The sequence below is a fragment of the Balaenoptera physalus genome (genome assembly GCF_965194825.1).
Source record: "Balaenoptera physalus genome assembly, chromosome: 16".
NCBI classification, from domain to species: Eukaryota; Metazoa; Chordata; class Mammalia; order Artiodactyla; family Balaenopteridae; genus Balaenoptera; species Balaenoptera physalus.
Genome location: NC_138898.1, coordinates 25682607 through 25704539, shown reverse-complemented (window position 1 = coordinate 25704539; position 21933 = coordinate 25682607). Strand labels below are relative to the sequence as shown.

Sequence of the window (21933 nt, the reverse complement as noted above, 5' to 3'; positions counted from 1 at the left end):
CCTAGAGCCCGTGCTCCGCAAGAGAAGCCACCGCAATGAGAAGCCTGCACACCGCAATGAAGAGTAGCCCCTGCTCGCTGCAACTAGAGAAGGCCCGCATGCAGCAATGAAGACCCAATGCAGCCAAATAAGTAAATAAATAATTAAAAAAAAAAACTGGGCAGAATTGTTTAAAACAACTATTTTAAACTTGTACTTGTTCCCAGCAGCATTACTCAACCAAAAATTGGAAACAATCCAAATGTCCATCAGCTGGTAAATAAACAGAATGTGGTACATCCATCAATAGCAGTAAAAAGGAATGAATATTGATACATGGATAAACCTCAGAAGCATTGTACTTGAGTTAACAACAGTCAGATATAAAAGACCATATTATGATTTCCATTTATGTGAAATGTCCAGGAATGGTTAATTTATAGGGATAGGAGGAGCAGATAGTGGTTGCCTGGGACTGTGGGTGTTAAATGGGATTTCCTGTAAAGGGACAGAAGGGATCTTTGGGGAACAATTGAAATGTTCTAAAATGGAATTGTGGTGATGGTTGTACAACTGTATAAATTTACTAAAAATCATTGAATTGTATGTTTAAAGCAGGTGAATTTTATGGTATGTATACTACTATACCTCAATAAAACTCTTATTTTTAAATGTTGGCTTTTTCCCCCCATTCCAAAGGAGTGGCCCAAGTATAGCACATCTCTGCAGATGGCATTTACTTAGATGGTTGCTTTCAGCTTATTTAATTCAGGTGTTCTGAGAGCTTGGGGCCAGCAGGAGATAGAGCACTGGCTTTGTTAGTTACGGTTCATATTACGATCTTAGGCACATCAAAGCCACCAACTTTGTTTGTTTTTAAATTTGTAAAATGGGATTCAATAAATACCTGACTTAAAACCTGGCAAGAATTTGGACATTCAGTTTTGTTATTCACGTAAGCCTGCTGAAAGATAGTAAGAGGTGGAGACCTAGTAATTTGACAAGTGTAATGTTCCACCTTCTTGCAAATAGGTATATACCCCTAGGATGAATGATACCTTATTTAGGACAGGGCAAGGGTAGCAAAAATGGTCAAAATGTTTGGGAAAACCAGATCTAAGCTAGTAATTTTTAATAGTTATTAGCAAAGTAGTCTTGAAATTATAAAAAGTTCTTATCATTTCAAAAAACAGTAGCTTTCCCATAAAAATTCTTGAAGAGAACATAATTTGATTTGACTACATCATATTTAATAGGAATTTAATCCAACTTTTCAGACCTTATCCTCCCTTTGTCCTATTTTAATTAAATGAAGGGATTGGATTTTTTTTTTTTTTTTGGCCGCACCACATGGCTAGCGGCATCTTAGTTCCCGGGATTGAACCGGGGCCCGAGGTGGTGAAAGCACCGAGTCCTAACTGCTGGACCGCCAGGGAACTCGCAAAGGGGTTGGATTACATTCTTTTTAAAGTTAATACTCTGTGCTTCAATCTTGTTAAATTATTTTTGAAGCAAATAGGATATTTCAGTTCATCTAACAAATAAACATTGAGTATGTTGATCAAGACATACCCCTTGCCCTCAGAGAATAGTAATAGAGACTCGAGTCAACAAATCACTGAAAATCTTAAGTACTAGTGTCATATTAGGTACTCTCAAGCTACATGGACAGCACTACGAGGCATCCATTTTCAACTCTGCTTGCTTGAGAATCATTTCTCCTGAAGGGAAAGCCCTTGAGATAAGTCTTCAAAGACGAATCCTTTTCTAGGTATTTAGTGAAGAGTTTATTTGAAGTGTTCTTAGTGAAGGAAATCGGTTGGTAGTCTGATTTGAGTAGAATACCTGGGTATCATCCCTCATGCCTTAAAATATAGGGTTATATGTTGGTTTATTCTAGCAAATGAAAATTCCTGCTTCATTTATTTTCTGTTCCTCTGATCCATCAACTTTAAAAAATCTGCTATCACAATTAAATTGAATTCTTGATTTTAAATGATGATATACAGCTGCTGCAGTCTGACTTGTGTAGCATGAGGGCTGATGACTCAAACGTCAAGAGAATTGTTTGTTTTGTTTTCAAGATCACTTGTGAATTTGATTGCTTCCCTGTTTTTTTTTTTAAGTTGACACAAAATTCTTCCAAGCTTTGTAATGGTAACTATGTAAAGCAAATAATCAGCAAATTACGAAGTCTTTAATAACTAGTAAAACAGGAATCTATCTATACGTAGTCACGTAAACTGGAAAGTTAGACTATCTTGTTTCTGGAGAGCTTCCAAACCTCTCTTTCATTTTCAGGTGATTTAACTTAATGATGTTACTAGACTACATGGAAGATCAGTTTAAATAAGAAATAGAAACAAAAAGAAGTTTAAATAAGAAACAAAGATATAAGGGACCTCATAACACCTAGTCCCATCCTCTGATTTGACAGATGTAGAGGGTTAATGATTTAGATAATATACTTAGTAGCTGAATTGGAACAGTTACTCCAGGCTTTTTCTATAGTATTGTAAGAGAAAATTAGTATCTTTTAAAATGTTTGCTGTAAATGACCTAAAAAGGAGGACACTTCATAGTCTGATCAGCTGTATATTTCAAACTTTAAACATTTGTTGTCGGAACTTCCTTGGTGGTCCAGTGGTAAAGAATCCGCCTTCCAATGCAGGGTTTTTTCTTTTTTTAGATGATTTTATTTTTGTATGGTAGATGTTAAAGAGGTGATTTTTAAAAAGACTGGTGTTAAAATATTTTTTCATTCAAAATATGATCTTTAAGATTGTTAATTTTCTTATTATTTAATAGTATATGTTTTTACTTTCCCCAATTTAACAAGTACACTTGTACTTTTTTTTTTAAATAAATTTATTTTATTTTTTTTTATTTTTGGCTGCGTTGGGTCTTTGTTGCTGTGCGTGGGCTTTCTCCAGTTGCAGCTAGCGGGGGCTACTCTTAGTTGCAGTGCCGGCTTCTCATTGCGGTGGCTTCTCTTGTTGTGGAGCACGGGCTCTAAGTGTGCGGGCTCAGTAGTTGTGGCTTGCAGGCTCTAGAGTGCAGGCTCAGTAGTTGTGGTGCATGGGCTTAGTTGCTCCGCAGCATGTAGGGTCTTCCCGGACTAGGACTTGAACCTGTGTCCCCTGAGTTGGCAGGTGTATTCTTAACCACTGTGCTACCAGGGAAGTCCCTGTTTTTGTTTTTAAATGAGAAGTTCAAGAAGATTCCAAATATGCAAGTAAAGACTATCCACAATGGGGAATTCCCTGGCTGTCCAGTGGTTAGGACACCGTGCTTTCACTGCTGACCCCTGGGCAGGGAACTAAAAATCCCAAAAGCCTCGCGGCATGGCCAAAAAAAAAAGACTGTCCATGATGAAAAGCAAGTTGACTGTAAGCATCAGTGTTTATTAATTTTGTTATTTTTTTGACATCATCGTTTGAAGGTCTAGAGTCATCTTTATGTGCTGGATGAGAGATTTGATCTGATGAATCCAACTCAGAGGTCTGGATCTCAAGCATATTTGTAGAATCATTTTTATGCTTCTCAATTTTATATTATATATTTATATTTAGGTTTCTTATACTTTGTCTTTTAGCAGTGGCCCATTGTCAGTATGAAATAAACATTATTACATGACTAAAAATAACAATTTAAAATAACTTAACGTTGGGACTTCCCTGGTGGTCCAGTGGTAAAGAATCTGCCTTACAGTGTGGAGGATATGAGTTCGATCCCTGGTCAGGGAACTAAGATCCCACATACCAAGGGGAACTAAGCTTGAGTGCCTCAACTAGAAAGCCCATGTGCCGCAAACTACAGAGACCACGCGCTCTGGAACCCGAGCACCACAACTGCAAAGACCACGTGCCCTGGAGCCTGCACGCCACAACTAGAGAAGAGAGAAAAACCCACATGCCACAAGTAGAGAGAAGCCCGAGCGCCGCAACGAAAGATCCCGCGTGCTGCAACTAAGACCCAATGCAGCCAAAAACAAAATAAATAAATAATAAATCTTTAAAACAATAAATAAATAAAATAACTTAATGTTCAGCACCACCATGGCAGTAGTTGTGATCATCAGAGTAAGAAACCAAAGGAGAAACTGTCATGAGCATCTTCATTAGAAGTCCACGGACTGCTACACATGTTCACCTAATACCCACAACAGAGTTTTCAAACTTTTTTGTTTTGAATGGGGACTTTTTTTCTTTTTGATAAGTGCTTATTTGATATAATAGAAAACTTACAGTAAGTTGCAAGAATCATAAAAGGAACACTTGTTCACCAGTTGTTTACATTTTGCCCCATTTGTTTTATCATTGTGTATTATATGTATATAATTTTTTTAAACCACTCTAAGAGTAAGTGGAAGAATGCCCCTTTTGCCCTTGAATACTTAAATGTATATTTCTGAAAAACATTCATTCTCTTACATAGCCACATTATCAAAATTAGGAAATTTAATATTGATGCAGTTCACAGACTATATTCAAATGTTATCAGTTATCTCAGTAATGCCCTTTAAGCTCCTGTACCCCAATCCAATCCAGTCCAATCCAGGATCACACACTATACTTGTCATGTCTTGTTAATCTTTTCTTATTCTGAAACAGTTCCTCAAGGCTGCTGCCTCCCCCTCCCCACTTTTTTTTTAAACTTTCTCCCTTTTCTCACCTTCCCTCCCTCCCCCTCTCTTTCTTTCTGTCTTTCCATCTTTTCAGTCTTTCTTGACCTTGGCAGTTTTGAAGAGTACAGAATGTCCCTTAGTGGTCTGATGTTTCCTTATGATTAGATTTGGATTATGAATTTGGAGCTGAAATGCTCTAGGAGTAAATACTTCATTTAGGGAGGTGTATGTTGTCAGTTTGTCCTAATATTGGTGATTGATGTTAAATATTAACCTTGTTCATTTTGTTAAAGAGAGTGTCTGCCAGGTAGCTGCGTTGCAAGTTACTATTTCCTCTTTGTGAACAATAAGTAACTTGTAGGATATAACTTGAGACAATGTGTATATATCCTGTTTTTCATCAACTTTCTATTCACTAGTCTACCATGGTGATTTTCTACTTCCATCATTCTTTCTGTATTTATAAGTTGGCATCTACTAGAAGGAATAGCTTTCTTCTTGATTGATTGATCTTTTAAATTCAATTTTTATTTCACATATTATGCTTTTTTAAAAAAAATTTATTTATTTTTTATTTATTTTTGGCTGCATTGGGTCTTCGTTGCTGTGCATGGGCTTTCTCTAGTTGTGGTGAGCGGGGGCTACTCTTCGTTGCAGCGCGCGGGCTTCTCATTGCGGTGGCTTCTCTTGTTGCGGAGCACGGGCTCTAGGTGAGCGGGCTTCAGTAGTTGTAGCACGTGGACTCAGTAGTTGTGGCGCACGGGCTTAGTTGCTCCGCGGCATGTGGGATCTTCCCGGACCAGGGATCGAACCCATTGCATTGGCAGGTGGATTCTTAACTGCTGCACCACCAGGGAAGTCCCCACACATTACACTTTAATCCATTATTCCCATTTATTTTGATGCTCAAATTGTCTCACAGTTGACCATGGTAGCCCCTTCTAACTGGCATCAATATCTTTTTGACATGTCCCCATCATTTCTGAGTAGTCTTTTATTTTCTTCTACAAGGTGTTGCCTGCATATCTTGTATTTTCCCTGTCCTATCCATTTCTCCAAGGAGCCCTGGTTTTAGTAGAAAATGTGGTTTAGAAATCAGGATCTGGATATAAGATGTGGTCATTGCTTCTAGACCCTCTCAGCAAACAGCCAGGAAGAATATGTATGAATTTGTTTGTGTGTGTATTTCTATGTCTATATGTTTTTACTATAAAAATATATAATGTAGTATAATAAAAAAATATAATAACCATGGGTTCATATTGATACCTTCAATTCAAATCTAACACCCAGGGGCATATTCTAATTTTCCTATATAGGATGACATTAAAATTAAATTAAATTAAAAAATCAACCCCTTTACAAATTTTGTTGTAAAGCAACCAACTGAGCATCTGTGTTCACTATTCCTGGTAGATTGCACTGTCATCCTTTATTTTTAAAAATTGATGGTGTATCAACTCATGATGTAGTCAGTGAGATAAATGAATATGTTGGTACCACATTAAACCTCGTGTCAGACTTTAATTTGTTTTGTCTGAGATACTTTAAAAAACTGTCCCAATCAATCTGCCAGCTTCACCCATAATTTGGCACAGTGTTTAAGGAAATCGCTGTCTTTTTTTTTTTTTCACTTTGTATCATGGAAAATATAAAACAGACCTAAAAATGGACCCTCATGTACGTAAACACCATGCTACAATAATCACCAACTCAGCTTCTCTTGAAGGAAATCCTAGACAGCATATAAACTTATCAATAACAATTTCTATGTATCTCTTAACAGATAAGGACTTCTTAAAAATATAATTACAAATATTATACTTTAAAAAGTTTAAGATAATTTCTTTTTTTTTTTAAAGATAGTAGTCATCTTTTCTTTTTTAAATTTATTTATTTATCTATTTATTTTTGGCTGTGTTGGGTCTTCATTTCTGTGCGAGGGCCTTCTCTAGTTGCGGCAAGCGGGGGCCACTCTTCATCGCGGTGCGCGGGCCTCTCACTGTCGCGGCCTCTCCTGTTGTGGAGCACAGGCTCCAGACGCGCAGGCTCAGTAGTTGTGGCTCACGGGCCCAGTCGTTCTGCGGCATGTGGGATCCTCCCAGACCAGGGCTCGAACCCGTGTCCCCTGCACTGGCAGGCAGACTCTCAACCACTGCGCCACCAGGGAAGCCCTAAAATAATTTCTTAATATAATTAAATATCTAGTGAGTCTTAAAATTTTCCCAGTTATTTCATAGGGTATTTTTTATAAATTTATTTATTTATTTATTTTTGTCTGTGTTGAGTCTTTGGTGCTGTGCGCAGGCTTTCTCTAGTTGCGGTGAGTGGGGGCTACTCTTTGTTGCGGTGCGCGGGCTTCTCATTGTTGTGGCGTCTCTTGTTGCGGAGCACGGGCTCTAGGCATGCAGGCTTCAGTAGTTGTGGCACGTGGGCTCGGTCGTTGTGGCTTACGGGCTCTAGAGCTCAGGCTCAGTAGTTGTGGTGCACGGGCTTAGTTGCTCTGTGGCATGTGGGATCTTCCCGGGCCAGGGCTCGAACCCGTGTCCCTTGCATTGGCAGGCAGATTCTTAACCACTGCACCACCAGGGAAGCCCTCATAGGTTATTTTTTACAGTTGGTTTGTTCAAATCAAAATCCAAATAAAGTCCACATATGCATTTAAGTCTTTTATTTCTCTTTTAATTTATAGGTTTTCCTCCAACTCCCTTCCTCTGTCTCACCTTTTTTCCTATAAACCTGGGTGGTTTGCACTATAGATTTCTTCACATTCTGGACTTTGCTAATTGCACTCTCATGCTGTCATTAACATGTTCCTGTGTCCCCTCAATGTCCAATAAATCAGTTGTTAGATCTAGAGGCTTAATCGCATTCAGATTTACTTTTTTTGTCATGAATACTTTGCAGGTGGTGGTATACTTCCATTGGGAGGCACATTAATATCCATATATATCTCATCTCACACTGGTGGCAATTGATTCATTACCTAGATTAATTTTTTTCATTAGGGATTTGCAAAATGAAGTACAGGCATACCTCATAGACAATTGCAGGTTCGGTTCCAGACCACTGCAATAAAGTGAATATCGCAATAGAGCGAGTCACACAAATTTTTTGGTTTCTCACTGCATATAAATGTTAAGTTTACACTATGCGGTAGTCTATTAAGTGTGCAGTAGCATTATGCCTAAAAAAATGTACATACCTTAATTTAAAAATAGTTTATTGCTAAAAAATGCTAATCATCACCTGACAGTGCAGGATTGCCACAATCATTCAATTTGTTAAAAAAAAAAAAAAAAAGTATCTGCAAAGTGCAGTAAAATGAGGTATGCTTGTATATATAATTTTTTCATTTCAGTTGGATTATTTCAATAGGGATCAGTTTTCACCAAGTATTTGTTTACCTAGAGGTACAGCTCATAAGAAAGCAGGTAAAATGCTTGATACACTAATTTCAGAATAATGAATTGGTTCCCTAGTGTCCTTGAAAAGGTGAACAGTTAGTTTTTTATAAGTACCATTATGAAGTCATGAATTTAAACATTATGCTGTGTTTCAATCCATTGCAGTTATTATTTTTTACTGATGCTTAAATTATCCCATTGTAGTTAGTGCGATCCTCTTCAAGTTGGCTCCTAAGTCCCTTGGACGCAGCTCCAAAAGACTTAGATAGCTTAATTGATTTCTGATATGACAAGTTTTGTATATTTCCTGCCCTATACCTGGAGTCAACTGTTTTTCTAAAGAGCCCTGCTTCCTTTTAGTGGGAAGAAGTATTTAGGACCCATAATCTGGGTGCTAGAAGTGAAAGAACCATCTGTTTTTCCTTTTTAAAATAATAATAAAATTTTATTCTCTCCTGTAGTTCGTATAGGTCAGAATTCCAAGGTAGTTTAGCTGGGTGTTATGTGAACAAGTTGATGCTGGCATTGCCAAGAGATTTCAGTTCTTCACCATATGGACATCTTGGGGCTGCTTAAGTCTTTATGACATGGTGACTGGCTTCTCCCAGAGCCAGTGATCCAGGACAGCCAGTAGCATCTTTTGATTCATTTTTCTACTAGACAATAGAATATAGTGCTCTGGCTGTGAACCCAGAGTACCTGGCGCTGGCAGTCACTAGCTATGTCCATTAAGTAATCAAGTTATATAACTCTTTGTGCCTTACTTTCCTTAGAGATAATGATAATACTTAGAGGCTCTATAATATAGGGTCTTTGTGACGATTCAGACAATTAGAACAGTCTCTGACACTTAGCACGCATGGTAAGCACTAAGCCTGCTGCTCTTGCTACTATTAGCACCATCACTGGGATGAACTAAAGAACCGAAACCTAGTCAGTAAGTTGCCCTTGGCAGAAATAGTCTTTCTTCTTATTTGCCAAAAATTGCCATGACAGAAGAATTGTTTACAGATTCCAGATATCCCAAGTATGATAGAAGATTAAGGCTTAGAGAATTATAGCCACACCTATTTGATTATGTTCATGGAGGATCTTTCATTCCTAATTTGTGTTCATAGAGATTTTAATGCAGATATGTATCAATATAATGTGACCAGGAAGCAGCCAAACACTCCCCCTGCCCTTTAACTTTTTATTTTAAAATGTAGATTTTCAGGGAGTTGCAAAAAAAAAAAAGTAAAGGCGGTCCAGTGGACCTTTCACCCAATTTACCTCAGTGGTAATATCTTGTATAACTATAGTACAGTATCAGTTTTCAATGATCAATTTTCATTTAGCAGAAATTGACTGAGCAGCTATTATCTGCTAAGTATTTGGAGGGATAAGTGATTAACTCTGACCTTGAACAGTTTAGTCCTCTCTGGGTTCTCATTGTTATAGTTCTAAATATATATTTTGGCTCTTCATTGTTGAAACTTGAATTAGCAGCTCCTTTAATGTTAAACATTATGTTATTTCTCACATTCATATTTGCCTTGTTTTAAAACAATTTTTTGCATTGTGTCTCCATCTTTCATTTATAATCTTTACAGCATCAGAACCATGTTGCCTGCATTGTCTTAAATTTTAATCACGTGCCGGTTTTGCAGTGCTACCAAGTCTGGATCTGAGAGGCAGCTTGTGTGAATCATTTACATATATTTCTGTTAATACTCCCCAAATTAATTTGCAACTTTACATTTTTCATCCAGTTACATGTTCATTTTTAATAATTCATTTTAAGAAGGACTTTTCATATGCAGGATTTTAAAACTGGCTCAAAGAGCAGAAGCTATTAAACAATAGCAGAAACCAGAGAATATGTAGGACTTTAAATAGTAATTGTTAAACATTTGAATGTTCCCAAAAATATGAGTCCGTGTGTCAGTGTGTGTCTCTACATGTTATTCCACTAGGGACTTGCACAGATAGGTTTTGCACAATATCCTTGCTGTTATTGTCAGCCATAAACAAATTACACGTATTTAACAAGTTAATGTCAGATTGGCCAGGAGCCACTAGGAGGTGTGTACTTAGTGACATCAGCTGGCAAAGAGCCCTGGTAACAGAGAGGGTTGGAAGGGTAGTGGAGGGAGAGGAAGCAGGAGGGAGGGAGAAAAGGAGAGAGACAGAGAGACTGACTGTATCTGGGGATTCTGGCAAGGTGAAGAGCTGGTCTGTTTGGCAGGACCTTCCCATCTGGGATCCATCTGTGTTTCCCTGGAATGGGACAGGCAGCTCTAGTCAGTGAGAAATCGCAGATGTGAGAGAGCTGACACATGTCCAGCTAATGAAAGAAGGAAGAAGGCTGGTCTCAGATTGGGCTTTGAAGATTAGGAGGAGAAGAAGAGGAGCTCTTATATATCTGTTTCAAATAAATTTGGTATATTTTAAGAATCTGGATTGTTATAATCTGGGCATTTGGGGTAAGTACCTTTTAATTTAGTTTTGGGGGCTAAAGTGGGCAAGGCTCTGGCTTTCAAAGCTTTTTATTTCAGATTATGATGGTAAGAATTTTTTTGATATTTGATGAGAGTTCAGCCTTTAGCTACTCATTGTTATTTTGATGCTTCATTTTGTTCATATTTCTGTATCATTTTTCATTTGCCACCTTTACATTTGAATGCCGTGCTTTTTTGAATGGAAAATTTAATCAGATGTAACATATGAATTCTATGGCTAGGAAAGTAGTCCCCCAAATATTTCTTTAAGATCTTCTACAGTGAGTCTTTCTGTGATGTTTTGAGGGAAATTTTTTTCTCCTTTAGTATGCATAATACAAATAGTGTTTAAAAAGATGGCCCATAAAATACTCTTTCTTATTGTCACATTTTATTTCAATGTATTCGGGCGAATTACAACTAAAAGATATTATGCCTAAAAGATAATTTTAATGTATTTAGCTCTTTTTTTCTTTATTACATCTTACTGCTATCCTCTTTTCTTCTGTTTACTTCCTACATGCAAAATAAATAACATCAACAAACCTGACTTGTGAGTTTGGAGTAGTTGTGTGATGCAGTAGATTCATGTGCACATAGCTACTGTGTTCTATAGTCCTTGTTAGTTTGTGATGCATAATTTAGACTTCTGCTATTTCTGTACATTGCATTCATGTTTTCCAGACTTCCAAATCCAGACAACTATGGGAAGAGTATGGGTTTGGGAATTATACATACTATACAGCCATTATTTGCTAGTTCTCTAATCTCAAGCAAGCTTATGTCATTATTGGCGAAGTTCATCTGTCACATAGAAGGCATACAAGTTAGTTTCAGAACTTTCTAGATGTTCAGTATTTTGCTGTGATTGGCTCCTGAACCTTCTGCATTTTTAACCTCAAACTCTTAGGCTAAGAATGGGTCTTATCTATATAGTTTTCAGGATACTTTCCTCTCACTTTACCTACCTCCTAGATCATTTATATCTGTTATAAATGTTATATGCTCTCTTTGTTAAGTCTCACTATGATTGTAAATGATTTAGAAACGATTCTAAGTATTGTAATGCAAATGAGCCTGTCTTATTATAACAGAACAGAACTTTGTTTAAATTGTATTTTTTTCCTTTACAATTCAAATAGGAACTTTAAAAAATATTTTTATTCCTTAAAATTCTTCAGTCTTCACTTATGTCAGTTGGGTAATTATTTTAAGAGAACAGTACAATACTATTAATTTTCTTCCTTCAGTTTTGCAGTCAGGTTTCTTGAGATGGAGGGAGACTTTTTAAATGAGTATTTTCTTATACCCAATTGACTAAATGATTTAGTAACAATTTCGAGTTTCTTTTTTGATAGGTGCAGTGTTCAGAATCTTTGGAGACTTGTCTGAATATTTGAGAGGATATAGGATTTATATTGAATTTACATGATACTCTTTCAATGAGCAAGCACTTTTCATTGTACTCTAGGAGACATGCTCCTAGGTTGAGTTGGGAGAAAAAGACTTAATGCTGAAGTGTAGACTTAATGCTGAAGTGTCAGGTATACTGTGAAGGGATTTGCATACTGCTGCATGTCCTTACTAAGAATACTTTGATGCTAGAGTTTCAAGAAGCATAAGAAATGATAAATAATATGCATTTTAATATGTGGAGTTACCCTGACTGCAAATAAAGGTGGTTTATTAAGAGTCCTACTAGGACCACACAGTTCAGGAGAATAGTTGCTTATTACTAAGGCAATAATCAATATTTCTGACTTGAATACGGGAGATAATCGTAGTACTTTCTGAAGACTATTAGAGCCTTCAAGAAACTTTCCTACTGTGGGGACTTCCCTGGCGGTGCAGTGGTTAAGACTCTGCGCTTTCAGTGCAGCGGGCACGGGTTTGATCCCTGGTTTGGGAACTAAGATCCCAAATGCCGAGTGGCACGGCCAAAAAAAAAAGCTTTCCTACTATGAAAAGAGGAAACCTCCTAAATTGGCTTCCAGGGATGACCCAACCATGGGTTTTTCATAGCAAGGGGCCATGTTGGATTGAAGGTATATAATACAATAATGTCAATAGGCTAGAGATGAAGATAATGACATTTAAATTGCATCTTTGGAACATAAAGAAAGAGTGCTTTTGAGTTTGAATGAACATACTTTATACAAAACTGAAAGAATACAAGTGGATCTGAAAGATCAGTTGGGTCAGTTCATTGAAGGTTTTTTAAGGCCACTCAGTGTTCGTAAGCCCCCAGTGATAACCTATTGAAAATGTTAGGATTGAAAAGGATCTTAAGGATAATCTAGTCAATTGCATTGTTTTATAGATAAGCAAAGTTGAGGGAAGGGTAGTAGAGTGGTAAAAAGTCTGCCTGGCCTAGAGTTTATTAACCTTAGTTGGTAGCTGAGCTTGGACTGGAATTGTATCCTGAGTTTCCAGGACGTTGATTTTACAATTTTTCATTGCCCGTTATGTGTGATAAGATGGTAAGGGATAAAAAGTCTTCTACAGGAAGTAAAATGTACATGAATGCATGAATTGGATAAGTTCTGGGAATTATTGCCACTCAAGAGAACCTTCAAGAAGAGAAGAATTTAGGACAGGAAGGATTTGGACACCTCGTTTTTTGGAAGAAGCACAGTGGGTAGATGGAAAAGTTCACTTTCCATTAGATCCCAGTGCCTTAAATCAGACTTTGTTAGATGCATAGCTACATGGTGTTAATTTCTACTGTATTTTCAATTATGCCTAGCTGTTGTTGCTGCCTTTTCAAATCCAAGAGTAATTGTTTGCTTCTGAGATAATTATTTATATACATAATACTCCCCTACTCCTTTTTTAAACTTATGATTTATACCAGGAGCTCTAATTTAAAAGGTTTATACTAAGATGGACTGTGTGGGTTGTTTAATTTTCCCTCCAAGTTCAAGTCAATAAATACAGGAATTAGTGGTGGCTATGTCTTGCAGAAAAACAACCCACTATAACTGGTTTTTATATTCTCACTGGTTGATGGGGTTTCCAAACAGTGTTTAACTTTTAAGACCTATGTGGCATCATATTTATGCTAGGAAACGTAAAATGCATATGGATTTACTTTTCTAAAGCATGCCAAAACCTGCAAAAGCAACTCTTTGTGCTTTGTTTAAAGCAACGGCTAGTAGAAATCCTGTTATCATTCAATCCTGAGCAGCTTGTTAGGGATGCCTGGCAAGGTGGAGTGCAATTCTGCATAGAATCTATATATATATATATATGTTTACATGTATCTGCAGTTGCTTCTCATGGCTGGAGTTCTGAAGTAAATAGAATATGTATTTTCATGTGGTTATGGTAGTTAGGACAGGTGGAGGAAAGGCAGTGAAAAGATTATGTGTAGGCTTTGGCATTAGGCTGTGTAATCATGAGCTAATTTAACCTTCGCTACTAATCCCCAATTTTCTCACCTGTAAAATGGGAGTAAAAATAGCAGTTATTGTGGATTCTAAGAATTAAGTTAGAAAGTAACAAGCATGATACTCGCTGCATAAATACTCAGTAAGATTTATCTTTCCATGTGATTTTTTTCAGTCCCCCTAACATCAAAGTCACAGTAACTAAAGATTTAGTTAAAATGTGACTCTTGCATTTTCAATAAGCCCCTCTTCAAACTGAAAGGGAACCAACCCTGCTTCCTTAACTAATTCTTAGTCATGGGAGAAGGGTGCGTGTAGAGAATGCAGCAGCCTTAAAAACTCAAACCTGTTGCTGTGTGGCAAGCTGTTAATGTTTAGGGACCTTGTGTTACTTACCCTGCTGGAAGAGCTGGGGGATGGGCCGCTTTGAAGGGTGACAGATGTGCCCTCTGCTGCCGGCCGGCGCGTGCCGGCTCTGTCCCTCTGCTCCCAGCACCAGGTGCAGCCATTGTTCTGGCTGGTCTCTCTTCATCTGGCCTCGTCTGTTACTCTGCTCTTTCTAGCTCATTGTTTCTGTAGGAAATTAGCATTAAAAACCCATCTGAAACCTCCATGTCCCTCAACTGCAGGTGACTGTTACTGGCCCCAGCTGCCACCCTTGCGCTTGATTACTTCCATATGGGTCTGTGCAAAGAAGTAGTAGCCATTTATTGATTTCCACCACAGCCCCCACCTCTGTTACTCAAAGTGTGATACCCTGAAATCTATTAGACCCCCAGTTGGTACTGCAACTGTGATGAACATTTTACAAGCAAAACTAATTATACCCTCTTTCTCCCCCTTTACCACCTCCTATCTAAATATTAAGTGTAAAAAACCAGAATGTCATAAGTGGAATAGTAAATTTTTTAAATGTCTAGAGATAAATCTCTTTTTGAGTAGTAAACCTTTTAGACTTTGGATGGGCTTTTATGGAAAATTTTAGTCATTGCTTTAAATATTTCCTACCACACCCATAACATTCAAGCAAACCATGGCCCAGTAGGCCCCTAGGGTGGGGGTGGGGGGGACACAAACGTTCTGGTTATCTGCTGTTTGGTTTATTAAATTTAATCAGGGCAGGCAGTATGTTAGTAAAGGGGCCTAGTTTTAAGTGATTATATGTTTTGTGGAAAACTGTGTGCATTTAGAATTAGTTAAGTCCTCTGGTTTTGCATTATTTTGTTGTTTGCCCCTCTGTGTTTGCACAAATGGTTGTTCCAGTTTATGTACTCCAGTAAATACCACAGTGGGGGAGGTTGGTGTCCTAGACTTTTCTTCCTTCATCAGTAAACAAATTAAGTGTTCTATTTTGGTTATTGGACTAAATCAAGATTAAATCTCAAACAGGTTACCAGACATAAAACACTAAATCAAAATTGTTACCTTGACAAAGTCACTACCCTTATCAGTAAACAGAATCTGGTTCTGGCAGCCTTTACAAGTAAATAGCTCAGAAAAATCAAGGGGGAGGTAATTGACTAAGATATTTTGACTGTTGAGTATTTAGCTGTGCCAACCCAGTCTTAAAGTAAAATCTTGAATTCACAATATTTCAAATTAAGTTATTTAATTATTTTGATATATAAAGTAACAATTTCAGTATTTCAAATTTAGCTTTGTGGTGCTTATGTCATAAATAATTCCATAACGTAAGGCCATTTCTGTTGGAGAAATGTCCTTTTGCCTTTCTTCCTTTTCCTTTCTCATTTGGAATTTGGAGTTTTAAAAGTTCCTAGAGCCCCTGGCAGCCAACATTTTACCTGACAGCTCCTTTGGAGGCAAGCCTTCAGGTAAAGCTGTGTGATTACATTTAGAACGGTTTAGGATTTGTCATTTTTGAAGAGTCTTTGGAGAGCTTTTAAGTTTGTCCCTCATTTAAGCAGTGGAGAAATGGAAGATTAGAGACCTCAGGAAAGGAGAGTTGAGATTTGAAACTAAGTCTTCTGACTCCAAATTGTGGTGCTAGTAAAAGTTAGGACTGATTGTAAGCATGATATTGCTGCAGATATTATTATCTTGAAGTGCGTGTACTTCTTCTTGGCGTTCATGAAGAACAGGATTTTCTTTCAGTGGCCTGTCTGAAGAGAAATATGATTCTTCTTTTACTCTGTCATAGGAAAAGGAATTTGCAATCTAGTGTGAGACAAATTTTCTCTTCATCCCTTTTAATGATATAAGTTGTCCTATGCCATTCCCAACACCAGTGCCATGATAAAGCTGACAGTAGCTTTGTTTTTGAATGAGAGCTGTGATTTCAAAAGCAGTGTTCTTTGGTTGCCCCAAGTAGAGAAACATCATGGCAAATGGCCATGTGTGCTTTTATTGCCCAAATCACATTTATGGTAGAGATTCTTTTTTTTTTTTTTTTAATTAATTAATTAATTTATTTATTTATAGCTGTGTTGGGTCTTCGTTTCTGTGCGAGGGCTTTCTCTAGTTGTGGCAAGCGGGGGCCACTCTTCATCGCGGTGCGCGGGCCTCTCACTATCGCGGCCTCTCTTGTTGCGGAGCACAGGCTCCAGACACGCAGGCTCAGCAATTGTGGCTCACGGACCTAGTTGCTCCGCGGCATGTGGGATCCTCCCAGACCAGGGCTCGAACCCGTGTCCCCCGCATTGGCAGGCAGACTCCCAACCACTGTGCCAGCAGGGAAGCCCTTATGATAGAGATTCTTTACCAGGGCTGGGATTGGGGAGAGGCAACTGAGATGCCTAGGTGAAAAATTTGAGGCACTCACTCCCAGGGTTGGCCCTGCACTTAAATTTTGGGACCTGGCACCTCACTGTCTTTACTCCTGTTCTGGCCCTGCTCTTCAGTAATGTCTAAAGTAGGAAGAGGATGGCAGACTTGGTGCATGCAGTTGATCTGTTTATTTTGGAAACTGAATAGAATTAAAGTGTTTCCCTGTCTTTCCAGCCAAGGGAACAGTCTCTAAAACTTAATGTTTTGAAAGTAGGTCTGGGGGCTTCCCTGGTGGCACAGTGGTTGAGAATCCTCCTGCCAATGCCGGGGACATGGGTTCAAGCCCTGGTCCGGGAAGATCCCACATGCTGCAGAGCAACTAAGCCCGTGTGCCACAACTACTGAGCCTGCACTCCAGAGCCCGCAACCCACAACTCCTGAAGCCCCCGCACCTAGAGCCCGTGCTCTGCAACAAGGGAAGCCACTGAAATGAGAAGCCCGCGCATCACAACAGTAGCCCCACTCACCACAACTAGAGAAAGCCCTCGCACAGCAATGAAGACCCAACGCAGTCAAAAATAAATTAAAAAAAAAAAAAAAGTATGTCTGGAAGAGGGGCAGGAGAAGCTGTGATTTGTCTTGGGAATTTTGGTTTGGGGAGTCAGTTTTAATTACTTTAGTACACATTTCTGAAGGTCCTTCAACTTTTTTGGTTTCTTTCTTTCTTTCTTTCTTTCTTTATTGATGACTGTGTTGGGTCTTCGTTTCTGTGCGAGGGCTTTCTCTAGTTGCGGCAAGTGGGGGCCACTCCTCATCGCAGTGCGCGGGCCTCTCACTATCGCGGCCTCTCCTGTTGCGGAGCACATGCTCCAGACGCGCAGGCTCAGCAATTGTGGCTCACGGGCCTAGTTGCTCCATAGCATGTGGGGTCTTCCCAGACCAGGGCTCGAACCCGTGTCCCCTGCATTGGCAGGCAGATTCTCAACCACTGCGCCACCAGGGAAGCCCTGTTTGTTTTTTTTTAATGTACCACTTTATTCTGTTTTCTTACATTTTGCAAAGACAATATATATACTTAATTGGATAAATGAAAATAGTGGGCGAGTGTGAGGATAGACGTTAGAGGATATTCCACACTCCCATATTTTCTGCTCTTTTGAGGGTGATTGCTTAATATCCTTTACCTGCATTCTGCAATCTCATCTTCCTGTGGCTTTACTCATATCTATCTATATGCTGTTGACTCCCAAATTTATATCTTTAAATCATATTTGTCTTTTGAACTCCAGAATCATCTCATCTCACTGCCTAATGAACATTTCCACATATGTTAAACTTGTTGATTGTGTTGTTCAAGTATGCTCTAGCTATAGTAATTTTCCAATTTTATTAGTTTTTAGGAAAGATGTGTTAAAACTTTCCACTATGATTGTGTGTTTTTCATTTCTCTTTGTAATTCTGTCAGATTTTGTCATTGAATCTGTGTTGTTGGGTACATACTTTGTCCAGGATTATTATATTTTCCTAATGATGAACCATCCTTTATCATTTAGATAATGATGTTTTTGGTCCTCAATAGTGCTTTTTGAATTAAAGCCTATTTTCTCTATTATGAATATTGCTAACTCATTTGCCTTTTTCATCATTTTTTCTTAACCAGTCAGTATTTTTATGGTTTTTAAAATTCTTTTTTCAATATTTAAATATTTCAATATTTATTTATTTGGCTGCGCTGGGTCTTGGTTGCAGCACGCGGGATCTTCGTTGTGGCGTGCGGGATCTTAAGTTGCAGCCTTGTGGGATCTTTTTAGTTGTGGCATGCAGGATCTAGGTCCCTGACCAGGGGTTGAACCTGGGCCCCCTGCATTGGTAGCATGGAGTCTTAACCACTGGACCACCAGGGAAGTCCCAGTATTGTTACAGTTTTAACATGGGTCTGGTGAATATCAAATACGCAGATTTTTGTTCGAATTCAATCTAAAAATATTCTTTTACTTGGTAACTTTGGTCTGTTTATATTCCATGGGTTACTATCATATTTGGACTTATTAATATAATTTTAGGGTTTTTTATTTTCCTTTTAGTTCTGTTCTTTCCTCTTTTCCTTGGAGACTGAAAAATGTGTTCTGTACTTTTTTTGGATGTTACATTTCCATTATTTTGATGGTTATTCTTAAAATTTTAATATGTATACTTAAAGTCTAAAACATAATTCACAAACACTTTTCTTTTCTTCTTTTTAAACAGAGATCTTAGAACACTTCAAATTCAACAACTTCTCTTCTCAGTATACTACAACTGTCTAGGATTTTATTTCCACTTTGTGTTTTATACTCACCCCTAATCAAAAGAAAATTACTGTTATTATTCTTATAGCTAATATTAATTTAGGTTTGCCAACATATTTATCAAATTATCTGCTCATATTTCATCATTATTATAATTTTTCCTTTTAGGTTAATTTTCCTTCCTGCCAAACTACCTCTGTTAATAGTTCTTAGAGAAACAGTCTGTTAGTGGTAAACTCTTTCGTTGGTCTGAAAATATTTTTCTTTCACCTTTACTTGAATGATGGTTAACTGAGTTTTAAATGGTAAAGGTATTAATAGTTATTTTCCATCAGCACTTGGGAATGGTGATTTCTGTTTTTCTGGAGATGTGAAGTCTGCTTCCAGTCAAGTTGGTTTTTGTTCCTTTGTTGGTTCTATTTTTTTTCTCTCTGTTTGCTTTTAAGATTTTCTTCTTGGGCTTTGGTATTCTGCAGTTGTACTATGGTGAGGTTAAGTTGTGGATTTATTTCGTGCTCAGGACTTAGTGTACTCCTTTAATCTGAGGATACAGGTCATCAGTTCTGGAAAATTCTTGTCTATGATCTCTTTGAATAGTGTCTCCTTTCACCACTCTCATTTGCTCTTTTATCTCTTTCTAGATTTGTCCTAGATATGTGTAGGACCCTCTTACGCTATTCTGCATGTTTCCTATGCTTTCTTTTCTGTTTGTTTTTTTTTTAATTTTTGGCTGCGTTGGGTCTTTGTTGCTGTGCCCGGGCTTTCTCTGGTTGCGGCAAGTGGGGGCTACTCTTTGTTGTGGTGTGTGGGCTTCTCATTGCAGTGGCTTGCGGAGCACGGGCTCTAGGCGCGTGGGCTTCAGTAGTTCTGGCATGCGGGCTCTAGAGTGCAGGCTCAGTAGTTGTGGCGCACGGGCTTAGTTGCTCCGTGGCATGTGGGATCTTCCCGGGCCAGGGCTCGAACCTGTGTCCCCTGAGTTGGCAGGCGGATTCTTAACCACTGCATCACCAGGGAAGCCCGTCTTTTCTGTTTTTTACTTTATGTCTTTGTACTGCATTCTAGGTGATTTCCTTAGCTCTATCTCTTAGTACTCCTTTTTTTTTTTTTTTTTTGAGCCACACCATGTGGCATGCAGAACTTCCCTGACCGGGGATTGAACCTGTGCTCCTGCAGTGGAAATGTGGAGTCTTAACTACTGGGAAGTCCATCCTTCATTTTAAAATTCTGTCTGATGTGCTCTTCAAAATATGCACTGGGCATTTGCCTTCTAGAAATTTTATTTAATTCTTTTACAGATATGCTTTTTAAAAGAACCTGGGTACTGTTCTCTTATTTTCTTTTATCTCCTTAACCACCTTTTAAATATTAGATTAATTGAGGTATAATTTATGTACAGTAAAATTCACCCTTTTAGTTATACAGTTTTATGAATTCTGACAAACACAGTCATGTAGCCACCACCACAGTCAATGTATAGAACATTTTCATTACCCCTCTAAAGTTCCCTTGTGCTCCTTTATAGTCAATCCACCTTACCCTACCCCCTCATCCCAGGCCCTGGCAAACACTTATCTGTTTTCTCTCCCTATAGTTTTGCCTTTTCCATAGTGTCATATAAATGGAATCAGACAGTATGTAGCCTTTCTGTCTGACTTCTTTCACTTAGCATAATACATTTGAGATTCATCCATGTTGTTGCATGTGTCAATAGTTTATTTTTATGGCTGGGTAGTATTCCATTATGTAATAAAGTGACTAACCTTTCCAGTTCGTCTTGGTCCTAGAAGACCCCTCAGTTTTGCTATTCTGTATAAGTTTTAGAATAAGGTCTGTAGTTTAGATAGTGGTATTGTGTTAATGTTAATTATTTTGGCAATTGTACTGTGGTTATAGAAGTGAATATCCTAGCTCTTAGCAATTACACACTGACATATTTAAGGGAAAGGGGATATGATGTCTTTAGCTTACTTTCAAGTGGTTTAGACAAAAAAGTAGGTAGGTAGGTAGGTTGAGTGAGTGGTTGGGTAGGTAGATAGATAATGATAAAAATTAGTGAATCTGAGTGATGGGTATCAAGGGAGTTCTTTGTACTATTCTTGCAAGTTGTGATTATATTTTAAGAAATGTTGTTGGGATAAAAGAAATGGAGTACTGATAACATAAACCAAAAAAAAGAGGGTATGATAGCGAATGGTCAGTTCTCTGTCTGAAGAAGTAAACTGAGCCATTGTCTGAATTACAGTAAACAAGTAGCCTACTAGATATCAGATGGAAGAATATTTCAGACAGAGAAGAGCCTTGCAAAGAGGTCTTATGGTGGGAATACTCTTGATATGTTCAAAGAATAGAAAAATGGCTGGCATAGTTATTGACGTAGTAGATGATGAGAAGAGGATAAAGAGGAAGTTAGAGAGCAGGAGACAGCTCCTGTAGAGCTTTGTAAGCCAGGGGGAGGAATTTGGATTTCATTCTTAAGAGTGAAGGCGTTATCGATGGGGTCATAATGTGATCTGATTTATATTTTATTTATTTATTTATTTGTTTGTTTATTTTTTTATTTTTGGCTGCGTTGGGTCTTCGTTGCTGCATACGGGCTTTCTCTAGTTGCAGCGAGTGGGGGCTACTCTTCGTTGCAGTGTGCAGGCTCCTACTTGTGGTGTCTTCTCTTGTTGCGGAGCACGGGCTCTAAGCACGTGGGCTTCAGTAATTATGGCACGTGGGCTCAGAAGTTGTGGCTCACGGGCTCTAGAGCACAGGCTCAGTAGTTGCGGCACAAGGGCTTAGTTGCTCCGTGGCATGTGAGATCTTCCCAGACCAGGGCTTGAACCCGTGTCCCCTGCATTGGCAGGTAGATTCTTAACTGCTGAGCCACCAGGGAAGCCCTGATTTATATTTTATAATGATCACTATTCCTATGGTCAAGAGAAGGAGTTATATGGGGGGTGACTGAAAGCAACAAAACCAGAAGTAAAAAATAAGTTTGGATTATGTTCATGGCATCAGAGACAGAGAGGAGATGATTTTGTTATGATTTGGAGG

The 21933-nt window shown here is 38.3% G+C and overlaps 1 protein-coding gene and 1 long non-coding RNA gene across 8 annotated transcripts in view; one reads left to right on the top strand and one right to left on the bottom strand.

The window, feature by feature from the left end:
- Nucleotides 1–851, bottom strand: part of LOC309646199 — a 166215-nt gene extending 165364 nt beyond the window's left edge. The window contains exon 1 of the long non-coding RNA XR_014255211.1: nt 2–851. This is a non-coding gene — a long non-coding RNA (uncharacterized lncRNA). The remainder of the gene's footprint in view (nt 1) is intronic.
- The window catches only part of CBFA2T2 (CBFA2/RUNX1 partner transcriptional co-repressor 2), a 181425-nt gene that overhangs the window by 55572 nt on the left and 103920 nt on the right, over nt 1–21933 (top strand). The gene's annotated exons all lie outside the window — the stretch shown is intronic.